A 16750-nucleotide genomic window follows, 5' to 3' on the forward strand; every position below is an offset into this window, starting at 1 on the left:
TGACTCTAGGCTAGTTGGTCATTTATTATAAAAGGACTGCAAAGGGTTAACCTTTACTCAGTCTTGAAACGTAATGTAAACTTCATACACACCAAACTGCAATTTGTTAAGTGCAGTTTTGTGTTAAGAGATATTTTAAAGAATCCATAAACCATTGAGATACATGTTCACAGAAGCAAAAAAGTTAGATTTGTCATTACATTTTCTCGCTACACATAGTCTACCTGATGCATATGAAATCTCTATTTTGTATCTTAGTGTTACTTAGGCTTTGCACAACAGCTTATGACAGAAATAATTGAAAGATTAAACCATTCTGGATCATACATTAATTAAGAACATAGTGATAAATTATTCTGAATGATCGCAATTCACTGATAAGAGCACAAACTTAAATTACCTGCATTATTATTGGATGATGAGAGATCGCTAGTATTAGGTGTTGATGTGACCTGTAGTCGTCCTATAGCTACTAGGCAGCAATGTGATCCATCTTCTTCTACCGCTCTTTCCATTTGTACTCCTAAAAATCACATAATAAAGGAATTTATAATAAAACTTACATGTAAAGAGTTGATGCAAAGTAAAGGAACAATGGGTATGAAAGCAACATAGGTAGATTAGATAGGTGTGTATTGAGTGAATAACTTTAAAAACATTAATAATGGCAGTTAAATAAGTTTAGTAAACTATGGATAATTCTCTTAGTTGATGTTCTTAAACATAATGAAATGAAAATCAGAATAGAAAAAATAGTAATAATTTTCTATTAGAATTTAAGAAATCCAATATGGAATAGATATGCTCTACTGTAGAAAAAAATTAAATACGAATTTGGTCTCAAAAGTAAGTTATAACTGTTTTTTAAAAAAATGTTCAAAATCTAAAAGAAGGGTAATTTTGAAAATTACATACATTTAATAGTTGTTTTTCTACATAATCTCCTTGAATCTCAATACATAATACATTTTTGATATTGTGATAAGTTTTTTTTTTTTTAATCCAATGTCAAACCAAAGAAGCTAGCTATTTTTTTATTTCTTGTTTCAATTCATTCTAATTTGTGAAACGTCTTCCCCTGAGATGTTGCTTCAGTTGCGGAAAAAGGTGGAAGTTGCTTGGTGTAAGGTGGATGATCTAAAAATATCCCATCGAAACTGCTCAAGCAGTACATGAGTTCACACTAACAGGGTGTGGGTGTGTGTTAGTGGAACAAAAAAACTGTTTATCTCAACTTTCCCTTCTTTTTGTTTTGAATCGCCCTTCTGGGGTTTCTCACCTCACAACAGCGAGCAGCTGTGATCATGGTCCTACAGGGCAGGTAATCGATCAGCAACACTCCTTTGGAATCAATTCCAACTTTCACTTTTTTTGGCGTTGAGTCATCCTTTTCTTTCCACACCATCTCTTTTGGATTGGGCATCCAGTGATAGATCCATATCTCGTCGCTGGTCACTATTCGGTTGTATAAATAGTCTCCTTCATCCTCAGAAAATTGCAATGCAGTGTCACCTGTCTGCTCTTTGTGTAGTTTTGAAAGCAGGCATGGAACCCAACTTGTACACACTTTTGATAGACGCAGATCTTCAGAAATGATCCTATGAAATATTGCATGGCTTCAGAGGAAGTTGAGAAAGAGTTTCATCAAGCATAAGGAGCCAATTGGTGTCCATGACCCTTTTGACCTAGTCAACAACATTCGTAGCGCAGGAAGTGGAGGACCGGACAGTTCTTTGCTGTTCATTGTGTAACGTTGTTCTTCTTCAATGAATGATTAATGCCAATGAGAAACCATTGGCCTTAACATATCTTCATCATATAAACTGCACAACTTGTGATGAATTTCAGTTGCACTTTTATTTTTTGTTGTAAAAAACAAATAACAGCACAAAGTTTGCAATCAGCGGTAGGAGCAAGTGGAGACTCCATGGTTGCTGATGTATAACTGTCCAAGCAGTAAAGGTAGACGCATAGAAATTTTGCAAAGCTGCCACTACACCGACAAAAGTTCCCTTCGAATCCTGGACTTTTCCCACCTACCGTGCAGATTTAAAAAAATAGTTTAACTTACTTTTAAGACGACCCTCATATTCAACCCTGTTTTTTCATTACCCTTGATCCCTTCTTCCTTAAGGAATTCTTTGAGATTTTTAAGACACCAACTGAATATGTGTTAATGATGTTCACAAAGTCAGAAAAAATGACTCATTATTTCCAATTTTCTTACAATTAGGCAAGTTAATTTCTTGAAGTATAAGAAGGAAGAGAGGTATAGTACACTACCAAAAGTAAAAATAATACCCCTCTGATTTACTACTTTCTATATATTTGTGTGTGGTTGTACAGAATAGCTATGCTAGTAGTAATCCAGGCAACTTTCCTATGGAAGGCTGTACAAAAGCCCAACTGGGGCGCTAAGGAATTTTTCAGATAGCGCTGAGCCTCCTAATCCAACTAATATATACAAAATCTGTGTTTGGATTAAATTTTTCAATCAATCTTAGATATTAAACCCTGAATTAATAGACTTTGAAAATAAAATAGTTTTATATTTTACATACTTGAAAAGAGAAAAAGAACAAAAAAACTCTTGAAAAAAATATTTATGGACCAGTTTCTACAAATAAAATAATAATAAATACACAGAGAATTTGCAAAAACAGTAGCTTAATAGTTACTGTCAGCACATTTTTTTTTTATAATTTGTTATGCACTGAAACTGCTTTTGAATTACAAATACAAATTAAAAATGCAAAAACAAATTAAACAATTAACAAAATCTTGACATGTATAATACTTAACATATTTAATACAATTAGTAATCAATGAATAACTATAATGTAGGTGTAGAGTGCAGTGTATCTTATTAGTTATGCTAATTAACTGAAAAAAAAAAAAATACATGACATGCATTAATAATACTACTAAATATATAACTAGTAATAACATTCAGAATAAATTTTAGTAGCATTCATGTAACAGAAAAAAATTGTTTCAACTCATGTTAAAGAAAATCATCAGTAAAAAATTAACTTAAATTAAAAATAAAATAAATGCTCATGCTAACATTTAAATTACTAAAATACTACTAAATTTGCAATTACAAAATCAAAACCCATATCTTTATACTACTAAAGAAAGTAACAAAAAAAATCGCACAATCAAAAACAGTAATTAGAAACAATACTTTTTTTAAGCCTTACTTAATTTGTTACCTTTAAGAGGGTAGTAGCAAAATTAAAAATACTACCTGCTATAAACAATTCGGTACAAACTTTAAAAATTTTTAATTTACAAAGGAATTAAAGAAACATTATTTTTTACTTATAGGGTGATCTTTTTTATCAGATTAGGTTTCATTTTACATTATGCAGTTTTATTTTTATTTAAATCATAGAGATAGTCACAGAGATAGTTTAATTCTACATATTAAAACTCATTCCAGTGATAAAAGACATGTTTGCCATTTTTGTCAAAAATCTTTTATTCAAAGAAGTTCCTTGATAGCACATCTTAACAGTCATACATTAGAAACAAAGATTGTGTGTAGAAGATATTATTAGTGCCGATGAAAAAAAATACACATGTGGTTTTTGTCGTAAGTCATTTGGTCACAGAGATAGTTTAATTCTACATATTAAAACTCATTCCAGTGATAAAAGACATGTTTGCCATTTTTGTCAAAAATCTTTTATTCAAAGAAGTTCCTTGATAGCACATCTTAACAGTCATACATTAGAAACAAAGATTGTGTGTAGATTTTGTCAAAAATCTTTTAACCGTAACTTCAGTTTAGTAAGACATCTTAGTATTCACACTAAAGAAAAAAACTATGTTTGTAATTTTTGTCAAAAAACATTTATTTAGTGTAATTATTGTGGAAAATCATTTCGTGATAAACGTAACTTAAATAGGCATATAAATTTGCATACTAAGGAGAAAACATTTTCATGTAATTATTGTAACAAGGTATATTATATGAGTGAGAGTTTGTTAGACCATGTAAAAAGTAAGCATAAAAATATATAATAGCCTGTATGAGTTAATTTTTTTTTTTTAATCAGACCAATACAGCTGGAATCTAATCAAGAAAAAAACTTCATCTTATATCAACTAAAAATCAGACATTCCCTGAACACGGTTCCCACACTGTTATTACGGATATCTAGCATTTAACAGCCTCCGAAGGATCCAATGTCTTCCACGAGTCACTGGCAGACAGCAACCCAAGGGTGCCCCTGCTGCCCACCCATGAAGACATACACAGGACCAGATGCCCAACATCTGAAGCATCACTCCTCCTCAACTCTTAACATGACTCTACAGACCACCCACTGATCCAACCTGTTACAACATTGATACAATTATTAGTAAGTTGTAACACAGATACTGTTACAACTGATACAACCTTGTTTTCCCCGACGGGGAGTCTTATTCTTTAAGACTTTGGGGGTTGGCGTCCCCACGGGCCTAGCCTCTGCAGCTATTCTTCCCACTATACAGTGAGCTGCAGAACACTTTACATTATACACATATACTACACCAAGAACACTACATAAATTACAACATACACACTTACACAATTACACAACAACATCCTACACTGATATTTCTTACATTAACACTCGGTGGTGTTGCGACATCTTACGAAACGCAACCGTAACCCAAGGTGGGAACAAATCGTGCCGATGGGTGAATGGCTCTACGTAGTGAGTCCCGAACGATGTCCTCTGGGCACCAGGGCGAACCCAGTTGTATTTAGCTCTAACTCCAGTACGCGTGCGCTCTGCTGGAGTGGTCCATTTTTCGCCGGTACTCGTGGGACCAAAATTTCAGTTCCAACAATTAACACAATGATGGTTGGTGGTCCATCTGAAAAAACCACCAATTCAAGTCTTGCGAAGAGACCTCGATCAGCTTCGTCTGACGAGGATAAAAGTCCTACAAAAGAGAAAGAATCAAAATATAAAAATATTAGATTCGTTGTTCTCAGAAATAGTCAGGAAGGTGGCTCCCTTCAAAAGGTCTCACCATTTTTAATAAACAAAACCATAACAGGTGCAAGTGGCTCCCCGAAGAATATCAGGAAATTACGCGACGGATCGATTCTGGTTGAAACATTCAACGATGAGCAGAGTCGATCTATCTTACGTCTCCGTAATATGGGTGGTATAAATATAAGTACAGAATGCCACAAAACGTTAAATACGAGCCGGGGTGTAATTTTTTGTAGAGACCTTCTAGATATAGATATCTCGGAAATAGTTGATGAGCTTTGCCACCAAGATGTTGTTGAGGTGAAGCGTATAATGAGACGGCAGAACGGAACAGAAGAACCGACACCGTCTCTTATATTAACATTCAATCTCCCTGTTCCACCAGAGAAGATTAAAGTGGGTTACCTCTCGGTTCGGGTACGACCATTCATACCCAACCCACGGCGATGTTTCAGATGCCAAGGTTTTGGTCATACTACAACATCTTGCACGAAAACTGAGATCTGTGCTCGATGTGGTAAAGAAGGTCACAACGACACTAACTGCAAAGAAAATGAAAAATGTGCAAACTGCAGTGGTCCACATACAGCCCGCTCCCGAGATTGCCCAACTTTTAAAGAAGAAAAGGCAATTCTCAAAATCTGTACGGAGCAAAAAATATCTTTTCCGGCTGCACGTAGAGAATATAAAAAGATAAACAACTCACGGAACCTGGTTAAACCAGACGTATCTTTTGCCACCGCTACAACTAAACAAATTCCTACAAATGCTAATAATCAGCAGTGCGGATCCTGCAATGAGCTTAAAAAACTTGTTCAGATGCTATCTGATCAAGTAGCTTCACTTACAGCCACTATCTCAGAGCTGACAAAAATGAATAAAAAGTCCTCCGTCGCAGCTAGTGAATCAAACAGTATGATACATACGAAAGTTCCTATTCCCAAAATCGTACCGCCACGAATAGCGACTATCACAGCTGGCAGTAAGCCACCTAATAAGCTCCCCATAAAGGGAACCCGCATAACTATCTCTCCTGGGATGTCAACTACAGCATCCCATTCAAATAAATCTCCTCCACCATCACCTCATATACTGGAGGATATGGTTGAAGAACCACCCGACCCTAGGGCATCGGAGTTCTTTAAAATAAAAAATACAAAAAAGAAAAACCGAATCACGTACAACTAATTTTTATATAGTTTCCGAAATTTATTTTTTTATTTGTTTTTTACACTTATGAACATTATTCAGTGGAATGTTAGAGGTATTCGGTCCCGCATTGAAGATATTAGAGTACTGGCGCACACACATGATCCACTAATCATGTGTTTCCAGGAAACTCACCTTCTACAACATGACCGAATTACTCTTAGAGGATACTTCTGCGAGAGATATGACTGCCTAGTAGACAGTAGGGAGAGTGGTGGAGTAGCGATTTTCATGAAGAATGGGGTGTCAGCTACAAGAATTCAACTAACCACTGTCATTCCTGCTATTGCAGTAAAGGTCACTATTCCCTTCAAATTGCATATCTGCAATCTGTATCTCTCACCGAACACTGTGTTCAGTGCTTTAGATGTCTCAAATCTCCTTACACAAATACCATCTCCATCGTTAATAGTAGGAGACTTCAATGCCCATCATATTTCCTGGGGCTCAACCTTCTGCTCCACTCGAGGAAATATGATAAACAGATTGAGACAAGATTTTGACCTTTGCCTACTGAATAATAGATCACACACATTTATGTCCTTATCAACTGGTGCTGCATCTAACCTTGATCTTTCCATATGCTCACCGAATGTACTCCCTCATTTTAATTGGTCGATTTGTGATGACTATCACGGCAGTGATCATAGACCAATTATTATTAGTTTCGGTGTAGACTGCGAGATTAAAAGAATGCCACGGAGATGGATTGTTGAAAAGGCAGATTGGAACGGATACTGTAAAGCATTCCAATCTCAGTATGACGATGGAGCGAACATCCTCGACCAATATTCTTCTTTTACGTCCATGATACTTAAGAATGCCAACAGGTATATCCCACAAACATCGGGTAATCCTAGACGTCCTTTCGTTCCATGGTGGAACGATGAATGCAAAATTGCTATTAGGAATCGACGGCAGGCACTACGTAAATTTAATCGTAGGCCCACAACAGAACATCTAAATTTATACCGCAGGGCTAGAGCGGTGTGCCGTCGAGTATTCTTGAACGCTAAGAGGAATTCATGGACGAAATACGTGAGCACTATCTCGCGCACTACTTCCACGTCTACTGTATGGAAGAAAATTCGTGCAATCTTCGGATCACCGAAACAATCTATTCTTGGTCTTATTGATGAAGGAGAACTCCTTTCATCACCCTCGGAAGTGGCAAATAGTCTAGCAAAATCTTTCCGCTCGGTGTCTCTCACCTCATCATATAATTACGATTTTCAACGGTACAAGATACAAATGGAGGTGTTGTCGTTAAACATTGGTGATTCGGTTGGTGAATTAAACACTCCATTCGTATTTAAAGAATTGTTACATGCACTTAAAAATTCACGGGACACTTCCCCTGGACCGGACAACATTCGCCTTTCCATGCTTTCACACCTTCCTAATTCGGCACTACAACAACTTTTGAATATTTTCAACGGTTTATTCTCCGAACAAGTCTTCCCACCCGGCTGGTCAGAAGCATTTATTATACCAGTACCAAAACCTGGTAAAGACCAGACGAACCCCTCAAGCTATCGCCCTATTTCATTAACAAGCGTTTTGTGTAAAATAATGGAGAGAATGGTAAACCGCAGACTTACATGGTACTTGGAGAAACATGGCTTTCTATCTCCAGAACAGTGTGGTTTTCGACAAGGACGATCTTCTATTGACCATTTAGTGTCACTAGAAACAGCCATACAAAACGCTTTCCTCAATCGGCAACACCTCGTCGCTATCTTCTTTGATATAAAAAAGGCGTATGACACAGCCTGGCGACGTGGTATTCTTAACACTCTCCAAAAATGGGGAATCAAGGGCAATATGCTTGCTTTTATCCGGGGATTCTTAAATCACCGAACGGCTCGTGTTCGTGTAGATGATTCGCTCTCAGATAGTGTCATCTTGGAGAATGGAGTGCCCCAAGGTAGTGTATTAAGTGCCACCTTATTTTCTGTAGCCATAAATGATATTACCAAATGTGTTCAGGCTCCTGTCTCATGCTCTCTATTTGCTGACGACTTTGCTATCTACATTGCAAGCCGTTCGGCACCTACAGCAGAGAGACTACTGCAGAACACTATATATCACCTTGAAGCTTGGTCCAAGATTACTGGTTTCACATTTTCATCCGAAAAAACAAAATGTGTAGTTTTTTCTCGGCTACGAAACCCTTCTATTCCGCAAATTTTTCTGAACGGTGAGACTATTACTATCTCTAATTACGTTAAGTTTTTAGGTTTAATTTTTGATAGTCGTCTTACTTGGGTCAAACATTTAAAAGAATTGAAAACAAAATGTTCCAAAATTTTAGATATGATGCGAGTCCTTACTAACACCAACTGGGGAGCCGATAGATCATGTATGATACGTTTTTACTATTCCTTTGTTCGCTCCCGTTTAGATTACGGTTGTGTGGCCTACTCATCAGCTCGTCAAACTGTGCTTAAAATGCTGGATAGTGTACATCATGCTTTCCTTCGGCTTGCCACAGGCGCGTTTAGATCAAGTCCTGTCGCAAGCTTACTTGTAGACTGTGGTGAACCATCACTTTGGGATAGACGAGACCAGCTTTTATTATCGTATTTTGCTCGTCTCAGAGGACAGCCAAATCACCCGGCTCTTGAGTCAGTCTTTAAAAATCCTAATCTAGGAAAGTATGAGGATCATCCACGTCGTACTGCACCTGTAGGTGTCTGTACCTGGCGTCTGCTGCAGCATATAAATGTTGACACACCGTCATTCTTTCCTATGTACCCTTGCTCATATCCTCCATGGAGAATAAGCCTTATAAATTTTAATTTTGACCTGACTACATGTAATAAACAATCAACACCATCTATCGTCTTTCAGCAGATGTTTCAGTGTGTTCTCTCCAAGACGAAACCAGACGCGGTTGTATACACTGATGGATCGAAACAAAACGATACGGTTGGGTGTGCTTTTGTTGTCAATGAGAGAACTTATATGTTTGGTCTCCCCAGTATTACGAGTGTGTTTACCGCTGAACTATATGCTATAAATAAGGCTCTAAACATCATTAACCCTAAATATAGAAAAATTCTTATTTGCAGTGACTCGTGTAGTGCTCTCCAAGCCTTAAAGAACTTTTATTCCAAACATCCTATCGTCATTGAAATTTACAACGCAATCGCTGAGTTGAATAATCGCAACACAGAATTAAGTTTTTGCTGGGTCCCTAGCCACGTAGGGATTCCAGGTAATGAACATGCAGATTCCGCTGCCAAAGAAGCATGTAACCAGCCTCCTTTCACCACCCGAGTTGCTACTTCTGATTTCATTAACTATGTAAAACAATTATTAAGAACAAGGTGGCAAGGTGATTGGACAGCTACTGTCGATAATAAACTCCGTCAGATTAAAGATTCTGTGTTACCATGGAACTCCTCATACAGAAAACCCCGGCGTGAGGAAGTAGTTCTCTGTCGATTGCGGATAGGACACACGAGAGTCACACACGAGTACCTGTTTACAAGAGGACAACCACCTCTATGCGCAAGATGCAACTGCCGCGTGACTGTGCGCCACATACTCGTGGACTGCATATGTTATGCGGCATTGCGTCGTAAATTTAAATTACCTAGTAACATCCGTGGTATCTTGCGTGACGATAAGGAGGTTTTAAACCGGATGTTTATATTTTTACATAGTATAGGGTTAATGCAAAAAATTTAATAAGTATGTGTTCTTTCGTAATTGTATGTATTGTCCTATGTATTGTTTTTGTTATCCGAGTAGGGAGCCTTTTACACTCCCTATCGGATTTTTTTGTTTTTTTTGTATGTTTTTTAAATTCGTCTGTGATATTAGTTATAAGATTTTTGTGATATTAGTTTTAAGTTTTATCTCCTTTTTTAGTTTTAAGTTTTATTTATTTTTAATGTGATAGTTTTTAACATAGTTTTAAGTTTTATTTATTTTTAATGTGATAGTTTTTAACATAGTTTTAAGTTACATATTAGTGTTTTTGTTATCCGAGAATGGGCCTTTTACACCCATTCCGGATTTTGTTTCTGTGATAGTAGTTTTAAGTTTTAATTTTATCTAAAAACCTAAAATTATTTTTATTTATTTATTTATTTATCTATTTATTTATTTTCCGGGCGATGATAACGTTCAACCGTTTTTCGCCCTTAAAAAAAAAAAAAAAAAAAAAAAAACAACCTTGTTTTTTCCTAACTGTCTCACTTAATACATTACATACCAACGTGACAAATCCGATACATTCGTCTGTTTATATTAGGGGTCACTGTATCGATCCCAAACATCAGACAGATGTTTTTTCTATCGTCTGTCAAAAGAGCAGCATTTCTCGGATATTTTCATTTTACTAGTGGTTATTTGTCATAGTTTATAGTGTTTATTATCCTGATTTCTAAATCAGACTTCATTGTGTCCATGTCATTCTTGAACGTTTTTCACAATCTCTTCCCATTTTTCCTCAATGATATTTATGAGTGTAGTGTTGTACAGTGTAATTTTAACCATTCCTGAGATATGTGGTTAATTGAAACCCAACCATCAAAGAACACCAGTATTCACGATCTAATATTCAAATATGTATAAAAGTAACTGGCTTTACTAGGATTATAATCAATCTCTGGATGTTTTTGCTTGGGGTTTTATTAAAAATTATACCAAAGAAAATATTGAGATTTGAATGATTTAACACAAAAAATTTTAAAGGTGTTTGCAGATTCAACACCTAGCAAGAAACAAACAGGCCAAACACCTAGCAAGAGTTAGATTATTGTCTAGGCATCTGACCAGCTAAAAAAAGTGCATACACTGAAGTTGACTAACCTACATTAAAACATGACGAGTTGCTAAGTTTAGTAAAAAAAAAAGAAAAAAGAAAGTTATTAAGATGTACTTTTGGATACTTTTAGTCTGGACATCCTGTAGATTAAAAAGTGTGGTATATATATATATATATAACAGGACGAAATGATTCCGGAACCGATTTAAACTTTCTCCATACTTAAAATCTCAATTAAAAAAATCGGTTTGCGCCTCCACGTTGGTTCGTCTGGATAACCAGTTAGAAACGTGGAGATTTCTACTGGTGAACTAAATCGGAATCACCTCTCTGGATCACATCCAGAGTTGTAACTCAGGAATTTATTCCCACCCAAGGCTGACTTGCCTTTGAAAGTCAAATATGGAAGGTCTTTTAAGAAAAAATCCACCGTCTGGTAAATACCAGAGAAGGCTGCACTCGGATCCGGTGGGCAGCTGCTTAAAAGATAACAATGAATCGGAGCGTTTGGAAACACCCAAAAACAACACAACTTCAAAATTGAGGATAAGAAACAAGCAAATAAACTACATTGCCACTCACAACATTAATTCTCTAACTCAACCCGGCAAACTAAAAACTCTAACAGACATAATGGACAAACAAAATATCCTAATCGCAGGACTTCAAGTAATGAGAAACACCGATCGAGAGCCATTTGATTCTCAGGGTTACAGAATTTACAAAGGAATCCCCGGGAAACGTGTGATGAAGAATTGCCCACAGTTCGGAACAGGATTTGCAATCAATCTTAAAATAATTGACTCAGTCGTAGAATTTAAGTCTTACTCCTCCAGGATTTCAACCTTAACCCTAAAATCAGCCAATAAATTCTACACCATAATAAATGTCCATGCTCCCACCAATGACAAAAACAATCTTAAAAAACCACCAGTGACAAAAACAATCTTAAAAAAGATAGAGAAGAGATGGACAAATTCTGGGAACTTCTTGACCAAACTGCAAACAACATAAATAAGACCCACACAAAGATTTTAATAGGGGACTTTAATGCCCAACTTGGTAAAGAACGAAGATATCGTGATATTATCGGAAAATGGCCTGCCCAAAAGAAAACTAACAAGAACGGCCAAAGACTTGTCGAATTTTGCAGAAACCATAATATGATCTCAAAATCCACCTATTTTATGAGAAAACCAAACAAATTGAAGACTTGGAAACACCCAGATTGGAAAAAAGGAGAATGGCAACTGGATCATGTTTGCATGGACCGGAATTATCACAAGGAGATTTATAATGTAAAAGTCTTGAGAGGAACAGATACTGGATCGGACCATTACTTAATTAAAGTTAAAATAAAATTCAGCCCGCATAAAAAGAAAAAATCCCAACCTAAAAACAAAAGAGCTTATGATCCACATAAATTAATAAACAATGCCATCTTTGAAGAAACAACAAAAAAAATCAAATAAACTAATAATTTAAAAGAACTGACATCCCAACTGAAAGAAATAGCTGAAGAACTAGCCCCTATAAACCCAAGAAAAAAACACCAATGGTGGAATGAAGAATGTGACAAAGCAGTCAAAGACCGACACCGGGCTTGGATCAACCACCAAACCCAGAAAACTGAAGAATCTAACCATGAATTCACCAAACAAAGGAAAATAACTCAGAAAATTATAAGAGGAACCAAACGACAAGCCCAAAAAAACTTGATTCAGCAAATAGAAGAAAGTTCCAAGAAAACTAATTTCCGAGACTATTATAAAATTTTTGGTCAGGCTCTTCAAAGATATGAACCACCCACCCTTATGCTGAGAGGAAAAAAAGGAAATATGGCCCACACCAATAAAGAAAATGCTGAAATTTTGGCAGAAACCTTCAATAGACTCCTCAACTGTGACGACCACCCAGAGCTTTCTGAGATTGACACTGAAACTCCAGTTAAAACTTCACCAGTAAATATCAACCCGCCAACAATTCAAGAAGTTCTCGCAGCCTTAAATGAAATAAAAAACTACAAAGCAAGCGGAGAAGACCAGCTTTTCGCAGAACTCTGGAAACACTCATCAGTTTATTCAGTCAAAACTTCCCTACATCTGTGCCTCGTGAAAATATGGAACGAAGAAAAACTTCCAGAACACTGGACCACAGCCCTCATCCATCCATTACATAAAAAAGGGGATAAAACTAATCCGGAAAACTACAGAGGCATATCTCTCCTGGATTGCACATACAAAATCCTGTCGAGAATCATATACAACCGATGCAAAGACCAACTTGAACTGGAACTTGGGGAATACCAAGGGGGATTTAGGCCATGGAGAGGTTGCCCGGAACAAATAATATCCTTAAAACTTATGATGGACTTATATAAAAGACGGAAAAAACAACTAATAATCACCTTCGTCGACTTTAAAAGGGCCTATGATTGTATACACCGACCATCCATGCTGAATATTCTGAGAAACCTGGGCCTTCACCCTAAACTCGTAAACATGATAAAATTAACTTTAACCAATACCCAGTCCAGAGTGAAATTCAGAGGTGAACTCTCTCCACCCTTCTACATAAAAACTGGATTGAGGCAAGGAGACGGCCTCTCACCACTCCTTTTTAACTGCGCCCTCGAATTTGTCATGAGAAAATGGTATGAAATAAATCCCAAAAATATAAAAATGGGTACTAAGAAAAACTGCATCACACTAAATTGCCTAGGATTTGCAGATGACCTCGCTCTTTTAGCAAATAATATTCAAGAAGCCAAAACACAAATCATGAGCCTTCAAAACCTAGCACAAAAGATAGGGCTTCATATCTCTTTCGAAAAAACTGAACTAATGGCCATAGATCCTCTGGTAATAGAGCACATTACGGTAAACAATCAGAAAATTAAAATAGTAAAACAATTTAAATATCTAGGGGAAATAATAACTTATAATTTAAATGAAAAAGTGACATGGCAAAACAGGACAAATAAAATGATTAAATCCCAAAAATTAACTTGGTCAACATATAACAAAAAATGCCTTTCTGCTAAAACAAAACTTAAACATTATAAAACTGTAGTACAGCCAGAAGTCACCTACGGAAGCGAGACCCTTTTCAAAATCACTCAGAAAAACCGAATTGAACAAATTCTGAAAATAGAGAGGAGAATTGTCAGAACGTGTATCAATAAAAAACACCAAAAAGAAGGCCAATGGTGGATTGTGCCAAATGAGGTGGTGTATCGAGAAATAGAGCCTGTTACTGATACTATGCGGAAAAAAAGAATCTCTTTCTTCGGTCATCTCATAAGGACACCGGAAACAAGACTGTCAAGAAATATCATTGAAAAGCTCTGGTTCCAAAAGCTAGAAGTAGGATGGATCAAAGAAATTAGAGAAGATATGAAAGAATCGGGAATTTCCCTGACTGACCTACAGAATAAAACTGGAAAAATTACAAAGCTAAAAGATAAAAGCATTAGATTTAAACAAAAGACAGACAAACGACAAAATACAACGAAGAGGGTGTTTACGGATGAAGAAAAGAAAGCAAGATCTGAACGGATGAAGAAATACTGGGCAGCTCGAAAGAGTAAAATAACACGCTTTTCTCAGAAAAGATCCAACTAAAATTGACTTAAGTGGTCCCATGTTGGCTGTAAAAGCATAATAATAATAAATAATAATATATATAACAAAACAGAGAAAATATTATTGATAATATATAATTATATATTAAATTAATATAATATATAATTAATATATAATAAATATAATATCTTATAAGATATAAATAATACAATGATAATAAATTTATAAGAACTAAAATAAAAACACCTCATACTGCATGATATTTTTTTAATTCTTACAAATTAGCACTTCTATGGTACACATCTTTTCATCAATGTATTTAATGTGTTTTAATAAAGTTTTACATTCTTTTAAAAGGTTTTTAATACATCTGATGAAGTGTATACTGCAAAAGCGTAAATATGTATATTTACACATATAGAGTGAGAAACATAAAACTGAACTGAGAGAGCTCGTTCAAATAACTGCAGTTATTTGAACATTACCTTTAACACTTCTATTAACATCATTATTGGTTGTGAATGTAACTCTAATCTACTGCTGTCAGTTGTAAACTATTCATGGTTCACTGCAATAAGTTTCGTTCCTTAAGTTGTGCTTTTCTGACGCCTTAATAGTTCAAGGAATGGGATTCTATTTTGGAAACTAATCACTGTTCTTAAATCCTTTCCAGGAACACATCAAATATTAGCTAAAAAATGTCTGAAAAGAATCCCAGCTAAGAGTAGCATACACAATTCAGTTAGAAAAAGGCATAAAACAAGGTTGAATGAATAATCCAAGAATTAAAAGAAAAAATAGGCAAAAAAGAAGGAAATTGTTTTAAACAATTTTCAATTGTTAAACAACTGATTTCCAATGACTTTACTATTAAATCAGATTGGTGGGCGAAAAAATATATATACACACACACATAAACAAGTTGAGATACTGTATGTAATCCAAAATTTACATAATGTAAAGTTAACACGCGGAACACCAATTTTCCAGATATCCAACTAACTACACTGCTTAAATTCAGACTATGTAATTAAAAAAAATTAATACATTATTTGAAAAATTTAAAGACTATTCAAATACATATTTTCTTCAAAAGGACTTTTTTTATCAATCTTTATTTTACTGGATTTTTTAACTGAATCTTTGTAATTCATTTAGCAAAAATAATACGTATATTTAGGCCTTTGTTAAACTAATTATAAAAGAAAATTTCTACACACTGCTTTTTTAGTAGCACCTTACAGTATTTTCTTGTACTGTAATATATTCAAACTTTTATTTTAATATTACTGAAATACATTTATTTTTCTTTATACTTTTTTCCGTAGCGTGTTACCAATTAAATATTAGAATGATACGTGTAGTATGTAATAGCCGTTTTTTAAATTACCATTTCCAATTATCAAGCTTTGGCCTTGCAAAGGTCCATCTGGATAATTGGTGTTCTATTGAATACAAAATCTAAAACACTTACACTTTCATTTTCAACTTTTAAATTTTCTAATTTAACCAAGTTGGTCTCTTCAATTGCTAAAGGATCTTTTTCAATATCACCATTAATAATATCCAGAGGTTCCTCTTTCAGTTGTACTAAATCTACTTCCTGTAATAAAAAACAAAATATGAATGCTACAAAGTAAATATGTTTATGATTATTGGTATAATTTATGAAATAAAATAAACTGCAACTCTAATTCACTTACAACACACATTAACAGTGCAGCGACTGTTATATTATTATTATTAGACAACTTTAATGTGCAAGGTTTTACATGGGAAAATCACAAAAACCTTTCTTTTGTTAAATATTAACATCCAAATTTAAATGTTAAAAATGCTAAAGACAGCAACAATATTCTAGCAAGTACTTTGAAAAACTATTAAACTATGAGGAACCTAAGGTAAGATTTCAGTTCCAAAATTCAGCAATATGAACTGACAAATCAAAAACGGACACACTTGCCTGTTGCTTGTCAGCTTCCTTAACACCATTTACCTCAGTCGATTTCCCTTTAACATCTATACCAGTGACCACTGTCTCTGTATCCTTACTGCCAGAGGCAACATCCATTGGTTGGACTTATTCTTTTTTGTCATCAGACGCCTTCCTAGACATCACTGAAGAACGCTTTCTGTCGTAGTAGCTAGAAATGAATTCTGTGGCTCCATAAACTTTAAAT

The 16750-nt window shown here is 35.3% G+C and overlaps 1 pseudogene; it reads right to left on the reverse strand.

The window, feature by feature from the left end:
• Positions 1-16194, reverse strand: part of LOC142324622 (aryl hydrocarbon receptor nuclear translocator homolog) — a 39711-nt pseudogene extending 23517 nt beyond the window's left edge.
• Between the last annotated feature and the right edge of the window lie 556 nt (positions 16195-16750).

The sequence above is a fragment of the Lycorma delicatula genome, chromosome 5 (genome assembly GCF_047948215.1).
Source record: "Lycorma delicatula isolate Av1 chromosome 5, ASM4794821v1, whole genome shotgun sequence".
Taxonomy (NCBI): Eukaryota; Metazoa; Arthropoda; class Insecta; order Hemiptera; family Fulgoridae; genus Lycorma; species Lycorma delicatula.